Genomic DNA, 16502 nt, shown 5'->3' on the forward strand with positions numbered 1-16502 from the left:
TCCACAGCAAAAAGAGGAGGATTAGCATGGATGTTAGCTCAGGGCTGATCTTCCTCACAAGAAAAAAAAAAAAAAACCTGCTTTCCAGTTTGTCTCCTACCTCTCTGGCTCAATCATTTTAGTCACTTTTCCAAGCTCATTATTGCTTTTCATCACTTAACTGTCAGTGTTCCCACAGATTCCCCCATCAGCCTCTTCCCTTTCCTCCTCACCCTCACCCCCTCCCCCAGGTGGTCTCATCTATGACCTCAACTACGAATGCAGAATTATCCCCCCAGTCACAGGTCTCCAGCCCAGATTTCCCTCCTGAGCATCACCTCTAAATGTCACCTCAGGTGCCCTAGACTGAATCCACTTGGGGGCAGGGACACGTCCCCCATGTTATACCTCAGGCTTCTCACAACACACCATGCAGTAGAGACACTCAGTAATGTCGAATGAATGAGTCTTGGTCTCTCTGGACTTTTTCTTAGCTTTCAGCAACTTCCAACTCGTAACTTGAGAGGTCTTTTAGTCAAGAAGAGAGTGATAATCAAGCTTCATTCACACTGTGTCACAGATTTAACCTGTTACTTCTCCCAAAGGTCTTTGTACTTTTCCAAAGGGGCCTGGGAAGAAATTAAGTAATGCCAAATAACCAGTAATGGTGTTTCCACAGGGCTAAGAGGAGCACTTCCCTAAGCAGTCCCATTTTCATCCCCACCTAGGCCTCAGCATCCTTGGCCCCTGTCCTTCCTCCATGCCTCAACACAATTGGCTCAGACCCCAGAGATGACACCCACGCCTAAACTTTGCCCATTCACTGGGAAGACTGACTTCTCTCAAACTTCGCTGGAGGCTCCAAAGAAAAAAGGAAGTCTATTCTCCCTTCCCATGCCCTGAGCCCTGGAATACCACATCCCTCCTCCCCAGTTTTCTTTGCTGTACATTCTACCAGCACCAGGCCCATAGCCAGAGCCAACCTACAGAGTCTTTGGGTCCCAGGCTTTAGAATAACAACCCACGCTTAGTGACTGCCTAGTATTGTGCCAGTAAGTGCTTCCCAGGTGCTATCTCACTTAATCCTCACCATATTACCACAGGTAATGTATCAGGGTACATTTGGCTACAAGTGTAAGAAAACTGATGCTGCAAAACCCTAAACATAAGGACATTCAACTCTCTAACATAAGCGAGGTGCAGAGGTAGGGTGGCTCCAGGCAGAGACCGATTTGTTCAGTTACCCCAGAGTCCCATGCTTTTCCTCCGTGCTGTCCTCCTTGTCCACGGATGCTCTTAGTGGGTCCTCTCATTGTGCACAAGATGGCTGCCAGTGGAATTGGTACCACACACCTCCTTGAGCACATCTAACAGGAGAGGGGATCCTTCCACCCACCCATGGAACATAAATCCTTTCCTGACGCCAGATTACACTAATACAGGTCACATGCTCATTCCTGAGGCTGGTGACAATCACCGTGTCTATGTCCTGATTGGCTTATGCCAGTCAGAACTCCCCCTTTGCAACTAGAGAAGGAGGGGAAACCTACAAAACTACAGTTCTGTTAGAAGAACAGTGATGGATGTAGGAAAAAATTATATGTACGTATTTACTATGCTTATAGAGTTATAGGCAGTTTCTATTAGATGAGAAAACTAACTCCCTGAGAAATCAATAACTTGCTGAAGATCATGAAGCTGTTTAGTAGCAGAGCTAGGATTTCAATGCATATGTTTGAGATATTAACTCCTATGTTAATACTTGAGTTGTGCCCACACAGAAATCTTTGGTGACTGGGATTTAGAGATCAGAATTATATCCCCAGGAAGAACTAATCATGATATTCCCTTTGAGAATAGTATAATTTGGTTTTTTTTCCAGCCAGATTCATGAGTGTTTTTCTACCACGAACCTAATCTAACTTTCATTTAATAACTGGCCAAAAACTATGAAAGTAACAGATCTTGCTGGCTTCAAAATGTATTCCAAATTCCACCATTTCCTAGCACTTCCACCACTCCACTCTAATCCAAGACACCGTCTTCTCTCGCCCAGAGCACTGCAGCTGCCTCGTTGTGAGATACGGGCCCCCTGGAGGAGAGAAGGTGGAAGAGACAAGTTCCAGTGAGGCCACGCTTAGTTTGACATAATCTGGGGAGAGAGATCCAGTGTGGATTTGGCCTGGAATGGAGATCTAGGAAGCCTTACTAGTCAAATTATTCATGTCTCGAGAGACTTCAGGCTCCTTGGCTCCCAGAAACCACCCGACCCCCACCAATCCCACCCCAAAACTTCTGGCAATCGGGGACAATGCTGGGTACCCGATGTTCGCCAGGCTGCCTGGCCACCTATTTCACCCTTTCTGTCTCCATCTAGACCCTCCCCTCCTTCTTCTCTCATTGGTCTGCCTTCTAAGGTCTGGGGGATCCTGGGGGTCTAGGAGGGCCCCTTCTTTTCTAGAAGCCCCTGTCTTCATTCAACCCAGAGCAGCCTGACCAGGCTCCAAGCCTGGGAGAAGCAGTTTCTGTTTCATACCCTCGCCAGGCTGCGTCTTTCAGAGGCAGCACAGGCCGCTCATCACGGTTCCCCAGATCTCAGCACTGGGCCTGCCCCAAGCCCCTCCTTGGCAGATAATTTATCCAAAGGAAAGAGGACGGCCCATCAAGGCTTTGCACATTGGGTCACTTATCTTATTGAATATCTTTGCCCCTAGAACACTTTCTTACTTTTAGGAGATATGTCTCTCAGACATATGCCTAGAAGGCCTGAGAGGAACACATGCAAACTTCTGTCAGTGTCCTTCACATCTTCCTCACCAATGGCTAGGCCAAAACTTCCCCTCACATCTCAACTGCCCTGGGGAAATTAGTCCTCTATTACTGATAGTGACATCTAGTGGAATCCAAAACAATCAACCAGCTGGTAAAGGGAAGCCTGAGAGGCCTAAGAGAGACAGTCCTCCCATCCTGGTGGGCAAAGGCAGTGCCCCCGTGTACAGCAGCTTGCTGGGGGAGGTGCCCAGGTCATCCTTGGTCTAGGGCTGGCTGTGGAGAGAGTGCCCTGGTGACGCAGGGCTCACAACTAGGACCCTGGGGCAGGTCAGGATCTCCAAGGGGACATTGAGGGGTGTCACCCAGCCCTGGCCTTCCTGGCTGCTCCATCCACACCTCCCTGCAGCTCCCGACTGCATTCCATGAAATGAGTGTGGCTCCAGACCCCTGCCTTCTCTAGGGCTCTGGGGAGCACCTGGATTGCCAACCGCCAAGTGATTCTTGAAGAAACCGAGATGCCATACAACTCCATCATCAAGCCCTCAACCACAATTCAGCCAGGGACACCTACTTTGGGTTCCAAATGATGTGCAACAGCCACTGCCTTGCCTGAGGTGGTCCCACTATGGTGACAGAGTTGCATCTGGCCCATTGCTGTGAACACCCCTCCAGCTGAATGAGGGTGTGTTTGTGCACCTCCATGCAGTGAAAGTCTGTGTCAAGGAAGCCTGCACGCATAAGAGGCTGCAGGAGGAATGTGTAACGGCCAGCACTTGGGGTGGGGCTCTGGATTAGGGACCTGGGACAGATGGCGGTTGAGGGTAGGGGAAGGTTGGAAACCAGGAAGAGAGGAATAGGGAAAGGGGGCGTGGGCAAGGGCCACTCACCGAGGATATGCTCCTCCTTGTCCTCTGCCATGTAACATACCAATGGAAGGTAAGAGTCTTCAGGCATGGTCCACCAGGGCTTCTTGCTTCAAGCCCTCCTTTCCATGTTCTGAACTGCTTCTACCTGATTCAAATAGGAGCAAGCTCAAACAACCTCTCGAAAAACGACTTGGAAGAAGTCAGGAAAAGGCCCAGGCCCTATGCTAAATATCGGCATCTAAACAGCCCAACCTCTTGGGCCACCTTAGGGAAGGGTGGCCTCTCCCTGTGGCTCCTCTCAAGAAAACCGTTCCAAGTAATTGTCTACTCTGAGCTTAATCCTTTCATGCCAACCCATTATCTGATCAGTGCTTGCCTCTCTGATGCCCAGGAATTCAAAATCATCTTCATTCAAATTTCAAAAGATTTTCGAGCAGATCCCCTGGGCATGAACCAGGGCAGGGGTTGAGGATGGAAGGTGCTGGAGCAGGAAGGTTCCGAAATATCCTTCCTAGATTTGGACAGAAACTGTTTTAGTCTGTTCACAGTGCTGTAACAAAATATCAAACTAGGTGGTTTATAAACAAAAAGCAGTTATTTCTCACAGTTCTGGAGGCTGAGAAGTCTGAGATCATGGCACTGGCAGATTTGGTATCTGGTAAGAGCTTTCTAATCATAAACAGCCTTCTTTTCGCCACATTCTCACATGGCTGAAGGGGCAAGCAATCTCTCTGGGGCCTCTTTTATAAGGCCACTAAACACATTCGTGAGGAAGAGCCCTCTGAAAGGCCTCGCCTCCTAATATCATCATCACATTGGGGTTAGGAGTTCAACATGTGAGTTCTGGGGACCCACAAACACCCAGACCATAGCAGTTACTGTAGCCCACCAATGAGCACGTTTAGTGTGCTGCCTTGAGAGAGGAAACAGCATGGGGACATGGAGCCTCTTCATAGGAGGGAGTTGTGGGAGCCTGTTACAGAATTTAGCTGGGTGATTCTAAGGAGTGTTTAGAGGAGCAGAGGCCACTTTTGTAAAAATTTGGCAATTTTATCTAGGAGGCAGGGAAATTAATGGGGTCTTGATTGCAGAGTGTCATTGTCTCTGGTTTCAAACATAGTGACAGAGTAAATTAATTTCCTACATCTTGTTCTATCACAATCACTGAGTGGTCTTGACCAGTTAAAATATTCCACAAGAGGGGCTGGCCTGGTGGTGTAGTTGTTAAGTTCGTGCACTCCACTTTGGCCACCCAGGGTTTGTGGGTTTGGATCCTGGGTGCAGACCTATACACCGCTCATCAAGCCATGCTGTGGTGGCATTCCACATAAAAAAAAAATAGAGGAAGATTGGCAACAGATGTTAGCTCAGGGCCAATCTTCCTCACCAAAAAAAAAAAAAAAAGTTCTTCAAGAGATTTTTATGTTTGGTAGAGAATGTTAGAGTTTACTTGTCAGCTTCCAGCTGCAAGCTTTTAGGTCTGTATTATTACTTTTCAATCTCGCCTTTCAGCCAAAGGCAAAGTTAGCCCTCAGGACATTCATTTGCAGGGTTCAGATCAAAATCCATTTGGAGAATGCAGCCTGCATCTGCATTACAGTTAGTCTCTCGCATGCCTTTTGTTGCAGGAGGAGATGTTGAATCATTTAAAAAGACAATGACTACACGGTAGCATTTAAGACTGGACAAGATACATGGGTCAACCACAATTCAGGTAGTTACTAGAAACAAAGTGATTATTAATCCTGTTAATAGGCTGCAAAGGAAAGAGCCTAGATTTCAAAACCTGGCCATGAAATCAGGTCCCCAAATCCATCTGAATCTGTTCTAGAGAGCCAGGTAATCTTTTAATTTAACCACAAACTCTTCTACCTGACCAACAGTGTTTAAGGTAGGTGCTGTGAGCAGTATTTGCTATTAAACAGTGTTCTTCACTAGCCAAGAAGAACCCAAAGGCTGTGTAATTACCCGTAACCACCGTGAAACTTAGTTTGACGTTTGTTGGACCTCCAGAGCAGAGGCAGTGCCATTTATGACTTCTGAGAGGGTCGAGACAAGTCTGGGAGCACCTTTTCTAGCCATGTTATTCCTACTATGGGAATTGGAGCCCCCAGAATAGAGATGAGGAGCGAGTCAGTGTCTCTCTCAGGGGCTCTCCTCAACCATCCATGCCTCCCTTGTTCCAGGTCTCTGAGTGTCTTTTCCAGAGAAACATCATTCCCTGTAAGAGGAGGTGTTTTTTTTTTTTTTTTTTTAAAGATTTTATTTATTCATTTTTTTCCCCCCAAAGCCCCAGTAGATAGTTGTATGTCATAGGTTCACATCCTTCTAGTTGCTGTATGTGGGACTCGGCCTCGCATTGGACGGAGAAGTGGTGCCTTGGGGCGTGCCCGGGATCCGAACCCGGGCCGCCAGCATCAGAGCGCGCACACTTAACCGCTAAGCCACGGAGCCGGCCCGAGGAGGTGTTTTAAACATGGAAAATCTCTAAAAGTTACTCCATATACACAGAATAGGTTTGTGTAATACTCAGGTGAAGGCCTGATGTCCACATAAAAAGTAGCACCTCAGTATTGCACAGACTAAATGGGGAGTGTACGTATCATTGATCACAGTGAAGGTGGGACAATTATTAGTCCCTTAACATGTAAAGATTCCTTTAGTGGAGGCTGGGGAGTCACTGAAGACAATAGACTAATATGGCAAGGATAGCCACAATTTGTTTCTACTCCTGTGAGCTTGCTTCACAAGTCAGCATGAGTATTTTGTTATTTGGGGTCAATGTCCAATTTTGATAGAACCGAAGGTTAGGATTAATACTCTGAGGAAAATTCAAATTCCAGAAAGGACTTGTAGAAGAAAATCTACCCTTTGAAGTGTTGAGAGTAACAGTTATTGAGTTTTTGTTAGTTGAATCAGGTGAAGGATGAAAGATCTATTAATCAATTAGATTTAGGACATTAGCTATAATTTGGGGAAAAAACCCATACACACAAGAGAGTTTGGCCTTTGCTCCAGTGACAGAGAAATACTACAGAGAATTAAGATTAAATGGGTGGAATGTGAAAGAATCACCTCTAGGGAGCACCACAGTACAAAGATAGTAGAGGAAAATGAAAAAAGGAGAGCAGAGATATCCAAAAATTTATCTTGTTTCATTGTCTGTGGTTGAAGCTATCAACTTCACCTCATCATTGGCTTGGTCTGAAGTTCTTGTTTTGGTGGTCTTCCAAAGATCATTTACTTTTGGAGGCTACATAAGAATCCTTTAAGGCGGTTGGCCCAGTGGCAAAGTGGTTGGGTGTGCGTACTCTGCTGAGGCGGCCCAGGGTTCGCGGGTTTGGATCCCAGGTGTGCACCGACACACTGCTTGTAATGCCACGCTTTGGCGGCATCCCATGTAAAGTGTAGGAGGATGGGCACAGATGTTAGCCCAGGGCCAGTCTTCCTCACAAAAAAAAAAACGAAGAAGAAGAAGAAGAAGAATCCTTTAAGGTGTTCCGGTGAAATCCTTTCAATTAAGAAAAAGGATAGCTTTTCCCCTGATTTTTGGAAGTTTAGTCTGTTTCAAAAGACTAAATATCCAAGTTTCCAATCTTGCAGATGCTGATCAGGTGGATATTCAGGGAAAATTGCTTATACCTACAGAAGATAGAGCTGGACGCATCGAGTCCTTTGTAATACTTCGAATTGTAAGCTCGCTATGTGGCAGACTGCAGGTTCACAAGTGAATTCCTAAATGCATGGGTTACTCTGTGGATCCCAGGAGGAGTTGATCTCATTGTCATCAAGGCTAATAGCAATTCTCAGGCCAAAGATGTTCAACTGTCTTGTAGAATATTCTCAAATTTAATTTTAGAATTCATCTTTTTTTTCTAGATTTAAAAAAAATATATTGATTTGGGACAGTGACTTTTTTTAATAAAGGACATTTTTGAGCTGTTTTTTTAGTAACAACCACAGTGAAATGTGTGCCTCACATCATGAAGAAATCAGTTGGAATTCCTTAGGTCCGGAATATCAAGTAATTTACTATCAGAACATTGACTATCCAACAGGAATATTCTTGCTCCATCCCAAAAGTAAGCAAACAATAGCCAGCACCTATTTATAAACCATCACTGTGATGATTGCTTGGATCAGTGCTACTTGTTTAGCATAGTGTTAAGTTAAGGTATTTCCTCAAGATTCTTGGTCATTGCACTTTGAATGAGCCTCCACTTTTTTGTTAAATCTACCCCTTTGGTAAAAGCAAACCTTCTAAAATTTCTTTAATTTCTTGTCATTTTTAATTACACTTCCACAAGAGGTCAAAAAAACCTCTATTTGCCAAGTTTTCTGAAATGTACCAATCCAATTGCATCCCTACTGCCTATAGAAATATTTTGTTTTTTAATCTCTTGTTAGCTGCAAACTAAAGTGACAGAGAACAATTCAGCCATCTGAGCTGATTTAACTTCTGGAGAAGGTGATATTCTAATGGCAGATTCAGATCTGTGACAGCATAGAATGCCTGAAAAATTCCAGCTTATATTTTTACATGTTCACCTTAAACAAAGAGACAGCCAGTTATTTCTCCAGCAAAAATGGGTTTATTTGGGATCTGTGAATAATTGCAATGGAGGTCTGCAACCATGGGGAGCCACATGCAAGTCTGGAGCAGCAAGGTGAGGAGAAACTCTTCTGTAGAGAAGAGGAAGCTGGGGGCCTGTTGTAAATAAAGAGTCCACTGGAGGAAATGAGAGTTTTCATTGGCTGAGTTGTGGCGGTCTCTTATTGGCTGAGCTTCTTGTTGTTAAGAAGAAGAAGTCTTTCTTCTTCCCATTGGGCTCTGCAATCAAGGTAGGACTGAGAGCCCCTGCCTTCTGGCCATCCCACTCCAATTTAATAAAGTGTCTGTTTATTAATTTCCCCAACTATATGGGAGACTTTTTTAGAAATCTCTTTTGATATATTTCTGTCAGAGTTCTGAATTTTTCCTTCACTGCTTTTATTTATTTTTTGTGAGGAAGATCAGCCCTGTGCTAACATCTGCCAATCCTCCTCTTTTTTTTTTACTGAGGAAGACTGGCCCTGAGCTAACATCCATGCCCATCTTCCTCCACTTTATATGGGATGCCACCACAGCATGGCTTGCCAAACGGTATGTCAGTGCGTGCCCGGGATCTGAACCGACGAACCCTGGGCCGCCGCAGCGGAGGGGGTGCACTTAACCACTTGTGCCACTGAGCCAGCCCACCCTTCACTGCTTTTAAAAAAAAACAAACTAATGAATTCATTTAGGAATAAGCAAGAAAAAGGATCTCTTATTCCCTGAGACTTTCTTGTGTGGTCTGGCTGCAGGACAAGGCTGGGAGTAGGTGCAGAATCCTCAATGGCTACTCAGTAAGTGTAATAGTTTTTCCCTTTGCCCTTTTTCTATCTAAACATGGTTATCTACAGGAATTTTTGTAAAAATTGGAGCGCTTTGGAAATAGCCTAAAAATGCTGAGGCAAAAGACCTTTCATTTTACCTTTAAAGAACCAGCTGGGAACGTAATTAAGATAAGATTGCACTCCTTCTGGTGGCTAACCTTGGGATCAGCTCTTGGAACTAGGAATTGACCAAATTTTGGAAATGCCATAGTTCTCTTAAAAATAATAACAGAAAAAACCATAATAAGTATGCAAAAGGACATGGAGGCCAAACCATTAGAGTCAATGTACAATCTTCATCAGGGTTTGTGGGATTCTTGCCAAGACTTTAAAAGAAGAGCAATAAAAAGTAACTAGTTGTCTTTCTATCGTAAAAAAGCCCTATGGGAAATTTACAGAGAGTGTGGTATTTATAATGCAAAGTAACAGTAATAGTCCTTCATAGGTTGTCCTTGAAAAGAGGAAGGTCAGGACGGTGGAGGAGAAAGAGCAGCTGTGAGAGCAGACCTGGAATTAGATGTTGTTGCTGCCTGCCTTGGGTTTGTCATGTGCCTCAGTGCTAGGATTTTGTTTCATTGATTTGCCCAGTTATCCACATTGGGGGGAAGTAGCTGGATACGGTGAACAAGCATAGAGGTATATTGACACAGGAAGCATTTCACAGGTTATGTAATTTGTCAATTATTTTTAGATGTCCCACAAACATTGTACATGTGCTTTTACATTTCTTATGATTACATTGTTTATAACAATTATAGAACAAATATAGTGACAATGGTAATAAATTTAATACGTGAAATTATGAGTTTTAGGCATAGTCTTTAGCAGGCAAAGAGCTTCATCTAGAGTTATAAGATTGATCAACCATCTCAAGTCTTTGAGCAATCAGAAATAGAAATTGCAATCTGGATAGCAAAAGGGAGCCTATACCTGAAGGGAGCCAACTAAACGAATCAAGACTAGGTGTAGGATCGCTTGGGGCAACCCCCTGCTTTAGCAGAGGGGACACATTGGAAGATTCATCAGGAGTAAAAACTCAGCATTCAGTTTGAATGATTGAACATGTACCACTGTGGGAGGCAGCTAAAATATCTAAGACCATTCTCTTTTGAAGGACAGTCTTTCTCATTATTCCTGCTTGAATATCATTAAAGCCTTGTTGAGTAAATTTAGTCAGGACTTCTATATATGATATGACATCTTTTAGCCCCAAAGAAGGAACAAATATAGTGACTAGGTGGTCATACCAGTGGAACACTGGTACAAAGAGGAAAAATGGCAAGTTGAAATTAGGGTGACATAAAGCCAGGGACTGAGCCAAGATAGACGTTAAGGTATTTATGGATTTTTCTCCTTCTGGTGTCCATTCAATCAAATCAGGCTGGGCGGACTTAAGCAATGTATATAAAGGTTGAGCAATGAATGAAAAGTTAGGCACCAAATTCCTGCAGTATCTAGTCAGTCTTAGAAATCCCTTCAATTTTTTTTGTTTGTGTTTTTGGGGAAAAGAACAAGCCAAAATTGCTTTAATTCTTTTGGAGTCAATCGATAGCCCATCCTCAGATATTAGGTGCTCCAAATATTTTACAACAGGCAAAAATTGGAGTTTGTCTCTGGACACCTTATGTCCTTTAGATATTAGTTGTTGTAATAGATAGATGATGTCCTTTTGGGAGATTAATTCAGCCTTGGAGCATAAAAGCAAGTCATCTATATGTTGAATTAAGCTAGAGCCATTAGGAAAATCCACATCAGCTAAATCGGTCTTGAGTATCTGAGAAAAGTAAGTGGGACTTTAAGTACAGCCCTATGTCATAACTGTCCGGGTATATTGGCAATCTTCCCACAAAAAGGCAAAGAGATGTTCACTTTCTTTTTCTACTGGAATACTAAAGAAGGTGCTATATAAGTCAATTACCTAAAAACAGCAACTATTAGTTGGAATGGCTGAGAGCAGTGTGTGTGTATTTGGGACTCTAGGACGTCAAGGAATGACAATATTATTTACAGATCTCAGATCTTGAACAAATCTCTGGCCTTTCCTGTTTGGCTTTCTAACTGCTAAGATAGGTGTATTACAAGGGCTAGTAAAAGGAATTATAATCCCTTATCAAGAAAGTCCTGAATAATAAGTCTTATTCTATTTAACGCCTCTGGTCTAAGTGGATTGTTAAATATTAGGTAAAGGCTTAAAGTTGTCAACAGCCACCTTAAGTATCTGATTTAATTTTTCCAATATCTGAGGAAGAAGATGACCTCAATAATTTAGGCATTTGTAACTAAAGGTCATCAATATGCTCATGGTCCTTTTAAGCCATTGATATTGTAACAATCAATTTAGGGTTAGGTTTAGGGTTAGGGTTAGGGGTTAGGGATAGCGTTAGGGTTAGGTTTAGGGTTAGGTGTTAGGAGTTAGGGTTAGGGGTTAGGGTTAGGGTTAGGGTTAGGGTTAGGGCTGGGGTTAGGGGTTAGGGTTAGGGTTAGGGTTAGGGCTAGGCCAGGCTAGGCTAGGTTAGGGTTAGGGTTTAGGCCAGGGCTAGGGTTAGGCCAGGTTGGGGTTAGGCTAGGTTAGGCCAGGCCAGGCCAGGGCCAGGTTAGGCCAGGCTAGGCCAGGGCCAGAGTTAGGCCAGGCCAGGCCAGGCCAGGCCAGGCCAGGCCAGGCCAGGCCAGGCCAGGCCAGGCCAGGCCAGGGCCAGGCCAGGCGAAGCAGGCCAGGGCCAGGCCAGGTTAGGCCAGGGCCAGGCCAGCCAGGCTAGGCCAGGCCAGGCCAGGCCAGGCTAGGTTGGGGCTAGGCCAGGCTAGGCCAGGTTAAGGGCTAGGCCAGGCCAGCTAGGCTTAGGGTTCGCTAGGCCAGTTAGGCCAGGCTAGGAAGCTAGGCTAGCCAGGCTAGGCCAGGGCTAGGCCAGGGTTAGCAGCTATGGCTAAGGCTAGGGCAGGGCTTAGGCTAGGCCAGGCTAGGCCAGGCCAGGCCAGGCCAGGCTAGGCCAGGTTGTGCCAGGCCAGGCCAGGCCAGGCCAGGCTAGGCCAGGCCAGGCCAGGCCAGGCCAGGCCAGGCCAGGCCAGGCCAGGCCAGGCCAGGCCAGCCAGGTTGTGGCCAGGCCTGTGCCAGGCCAGGCCAGGCCAGGCCAGGCCAGGCCAGGCCAGGCCAGGCCAGGCCAGGCCAGGCCAGGCCAGGGCCAGGCCAGGCCAGGCCAGGCCAGGCCAGGGCCAGGCCAGCCAGGCCAGGCCAGGCCCGGCCAGGCCAGGCCAGGCCAGGCTAGGGCCAGCCAGGCCCGGCCAGCCTGGGCCCGCCCGGCCCGGCCAGGGCCTGCCAGGCCTAGGCCCGGCCAGGGCCAGGCCCGGCCAGGCCAGGCCCGGCCAGGGCTAGGTCTGCCAGGCTAGGCCAGGCTAGGCCCGGCCAGGCAGGCCTGGCCAGGGCCCGGCCCGGCCAGCAGGCCAGGCCCGGCCAGGGCCTGGCCCGGGCCAGGCCAGGGCCAGGCCCGGCAGGGCCTCGGCCCGGCTAGGCTAGGCTAGGCCAGGCCAGGCCCGGCCAGGGCTAGGCCAGGGCCCGGCCAGGCCCTGGCCAGGCTAGGCCAGGCCTGGCCAGGCCTCGGCCCGGCCCGGCCAGGCCCGGCCCGGCCAGCGCTCGGCCCGGGGCCCGGCCAGGCCCGCCCGGCCAGGCCCGGCCTGGCCCGGGCAGGCCAGGGCCTCGGCCAGGCCCGGCCCGGCCCGGGCCAGGCCAGGCCCGCCAGGCCAGGGCCCGGCCCGGCCAGGGCCAGGCCTGGCCAGGCCTGGCCCGGCCCGGGCCAGGGCCCGGGCCCGCCAGGCCCGCCCGCCCGCAGAAGGCCAGGCCCGCCCGGCCTGGCCCTGGCCCGGCCAGCTAGGCCCGCCAAGCAGGCCCGCCAGGCCCGCCCGGGCCCGGCCAGGTCCCAGGGCCAGCCAGCCTGGCCAGGTTAGGCCCGGCCAGGCCCGCCCGCCAGGCCCGGCCAGTTCGGCAGGTTCCCGGCCAGGCCCGGCCCGGGTTCGCCAGGGCCTTCGGCCAGGCCAGGCCCGGCGGTTAGGCCCGGCCAGTGTTCGGGCCAGGCCCGGCCCGGCCAGGGCCCGGCCTGGCCAGGGCCCGGCCAGGCAGGGCCTAGGCCCGGCCCGGGTTGGGCCTGGCCCGGCCAGGCCAGGGCCCGGCCAGGCCTGGCCCGGCCAGGCTAGGCCAGGCCCGGCCAGGCTAGGCCAGGCCCGGCCCGGCCAGGTTAGAGGGCAGGGCCAGGTCTGGCCAGGCCCGGCCCGGGCTAGGCCCGGCCAGTTAGGCCCGGCCAGGCCCTGGCCCGGCCTGGCTAGGTTCGGCCCGGCTAGCCAGGCTAGGGTTCGGGCCCGGCCCGGGCCTGGCCAGGGCCCGGCCAGGCCCAGGCCCGGCCCGCCCGGCCCGGCCCGGGCCCGGCCCGGGCCCGCCTGGCCCGGGTTCGCCCGCCCGGGGCCCGGCCTGGCCTGGCCCGGCCCGGCCCGGCCAGGCCCGGCCCGGCCCGCCCGGCCCGGCCCGGGCCTGGCCCGGGCCTGGCCCGGCTGGCCCGGCCCGGCCCGGCCAGGGCCCGGCCCGGCCCGCCCGGCCTGGCCCGGCCCGGGTCTGCCTGGTTCGGCCCGGCTTCTAGGCCCGGCCCGCCCGGGTTCCGCCTGCCTGGCCCGGCCCGGGGCCCGGGCCCGGCCCTGGCCCGGCCCGGCCCGGCCCAGGCCCGCCCGGCTGGCCTGGCCAGGCAGGGCTAGGCCAGGGCCAGGCCAGGCCAGGGGCCAGGAGGCTAGGCTAGGCCTGGGCCTTAGGTTAGGCCAGGCTAGGCCAGGCCAGGGTGCCTAGGCTGTGCTGGCCAGGCTAGGCCACCCGCCAGTGCTGTGCTGCCCGCCAGGTGCTAGGTTAGGCTAGTGCTAAGGCCAAGGCCAGGCTTAGGCAGGCTGGGCCCGGTTCGGCCAGGCCAGGGCCAAAGAAGTGAGGCCGGGCGTTGTGTGCTTAAAGTGCCCGGCCAGGAGGCTTAGGCCAGGCCAGAGGCCAGTGTCTGCTGTGTGCCCTGGCCAGGCCAGGCCCAGGCCAGGCCAGGCCAGGCCAGGCCAGGCCAGGCCAGGCCAGGCCGTTAGGCTAGGCCAGGTTAGGCTTAGGCCAGGTTAGGGCCAGGGCTAGGCTAGGCCCGGCCAGCTAGGCCAGGCCAGGCCAGCCAGGCCAGGCTGTTGAGGCTAGCCAGGCCAGGGTTAGGCCAGGTTAGGCCAGGCCAGGGTTGTGCCAGGCTGCCAGGCCAGGCCCGTGCCAGGCCCGGCTGGCCAGGGCAGGCCCGGCCAGGCCCGGCCAGGCCCGGCCCGGCCAGGCCAGGCCTGGCCCGGCCAGGCCCGGCCAGGCCAGGCCAGGCCCGGGCCCAGGCCAGGCCCGGCCCGGCCAGGCCTAGGCCCGGCCAGGCCCGGCCCGGGCCAGAAGCAGGGCAGGTTCGGCCCGGCCTGGCCCGGGCAGGCCCGGGCCTGCCAGGCCTCGCCCGCCTGGCCCGGCCCGGGCAGGGCCAGGCCAGGCCAGGCCCGGCCCGGCCCGGCCCGGCTAGGGTCTGGCCCGCCAGGCCAGCGCCAGGCCAGGCCCGGGCAGGTTCGGGCCCGGCCAGGCCCGGCCCGGCCTGGCCTGGCCAGGCCTGGCCAGGCCCGCCTGGCCTGGCCTGGCCAGGCCAGGCCTGGCCCGGTTCGCCAGGCCCAGGCCTGGCCTGGCCCGGCCAGGCCCGGCCAGGCCTGGCCCGGCCAGGCCAGGCCAGGCCCGGCCCGGCCCGGGCCAGGCCAGGCCAGGCCAGGCCAGGCCAGGCCTGGCCAGGCCCGGCCCGGCCAGGCCCGGCCAGGCCCGGGCTCGGCCCGGCAGGCCAGCCAGGTGCTGGCCAGGCCTGTGTTGCTGGCCAGGCCAGGTTAGGCCCGGGTCTGCCAGGTTCTGTGCCAGGCCCGGCCAGGCCAGGGCTAGGCTGGGTTCGGCTGGTTAGGCCCGGGTGTTAGGCTCGGCCTAGGCCAGGCGTTAGGAGGCCAGGCCAGGGTTCGGCCAGGTTCGGCCCGGGTTAGGCTGGGCCAGGCCAGGCCTGGCCTGGCCCGGCCCGGCCAGGCCCGGTAGGCTGCCAGGGCCCGGCCAGGCCTGGGCCCGGCCAGGCCAGGCTGTGGCCAGGCCAGGCAGGCCCGGCCCGGGCCAGGCCAGGCCAGGCCAGGCCAGGCCAGGCCCGGCCAGGCCAGGCCAGGCCCGGCCAGGCCCGGCCAGGCCTGGCCCGGCCAGGCGCTGGCCAGGCCTGGCCAGGGCCTGGCCCGGCCAGGGCCAGGCCAGGCCCGGCCAGGCCCGGCCAGGCCAGGCCAGGCCAGGCCAGGCCCGGCCAGGCCAGGCCAGGGCCAGGCCTGGCCAGGCCAGGCCTGGCCAGGCCAGGCCAGGCCCGGCCAGGCCCGGCCCGGGCCAGGCCAGGGCCAGGCCCGGCCAGGCCTGGCCCGGCCAGGCCCGGCCAGGCCCGGCCCGGCCAGGCCCAGGCCAGGCCCGGCCAGGCCCGTTAGGCCCGGCCAGGTTAGGCCCGGCCAGGGTTCGGGCAGCTTAGGCCAGGCCCGGCCTGGCAGGCAGGTCTGCCAGGTTCGCAGGCCTGGCCACGCCTGGCCCGGCCAGGCCAGGCAGTGGCCCGGCCAGGCCTGGCCCGGCAGGCCCGGGCGCCTGGCAGGCCAGGGCCAGGCCAGGCCAGGCCCGGCCCGGCCAGGTTGTGCCAGGCCCGGCCTGGCAGGCCAGGCCCGGGCCAGGCCCGGCCAGGCAGGCCTGGCCTGGCCAGGCCAGGCAGGCCAGGCCAGGCCCGGCCAGGCCAGGCCCGGCCCAGGCCAGGCCCGGCCCGGCCCGGCCTGGCCAGGCCTGGCCCGGCCCAGGCCCGGCCTGGGCCAGGCCAGGCCAGGCCGGCCAGGCCCGGCCCGGCCAGGCCTGGCCCGGCCTGGCCAGGCCTGGCCTGGCCCGGCCAGGCTAGGCCTGGCAGGCCCGGCCCGGCCAGGCCCGGGCCAGGGCCAGGCCAGGCCCGGCCCGGTTGCCCGGCCCGGCCCGGTTAGGCCCGGCCTGGCCCGGCGGCCAGGCCCGGCCAGGCTTAGGCCAGGCCCGTTAGGCCAGGCTAGGCCAGGCTTAGGCCTGGCCCGGCCAGGCCCGGCCCGGCTAGGCCCGGCCAGGCGGGCAGGCTAGGCCAGGGCCTGGCCAGGCCCGGGCCAGGCCAGGCCCGGCCCGGCCCGGCCAGGCCCGGCAGGTTAGGGCCCGGCAGGCGAAGCCCGCTAGGCCAGGCCCGGCCCGCCAGGGTCTGCCAGGCTAGGTTAGGCCCCAGGGCCCAAGGCCAGGCTAGGGGCCAGGGCCCGGGGCCAGGGCTAGGCCAGGCCAGGCCCGGCCCGGCCCGGCCCGGCCCGGGCCAGGCTAGGCCCGGCAGGCCCGCCCGGCCCGGTTGCAGGCCAGGGCCTCGGAAGCAGGCTCTGCCAGGCCCGGCCAGGCCCGGCCAGGCC

This window comes from Ceratotherium simum, chromosome 13 (genome assembly GCF_057802395.1).
Source record: "Ceratotherium simum simum isolate JZ-2026a chromosome 13, ASM5780239v1, whole genome shotgun sequence".
NCBI lineage: Eukaryota > Metazoa > Chordata > Mammalia > Perissodactyla > Rhinocerotidae > Ceratotherium > Ceratotherium simum.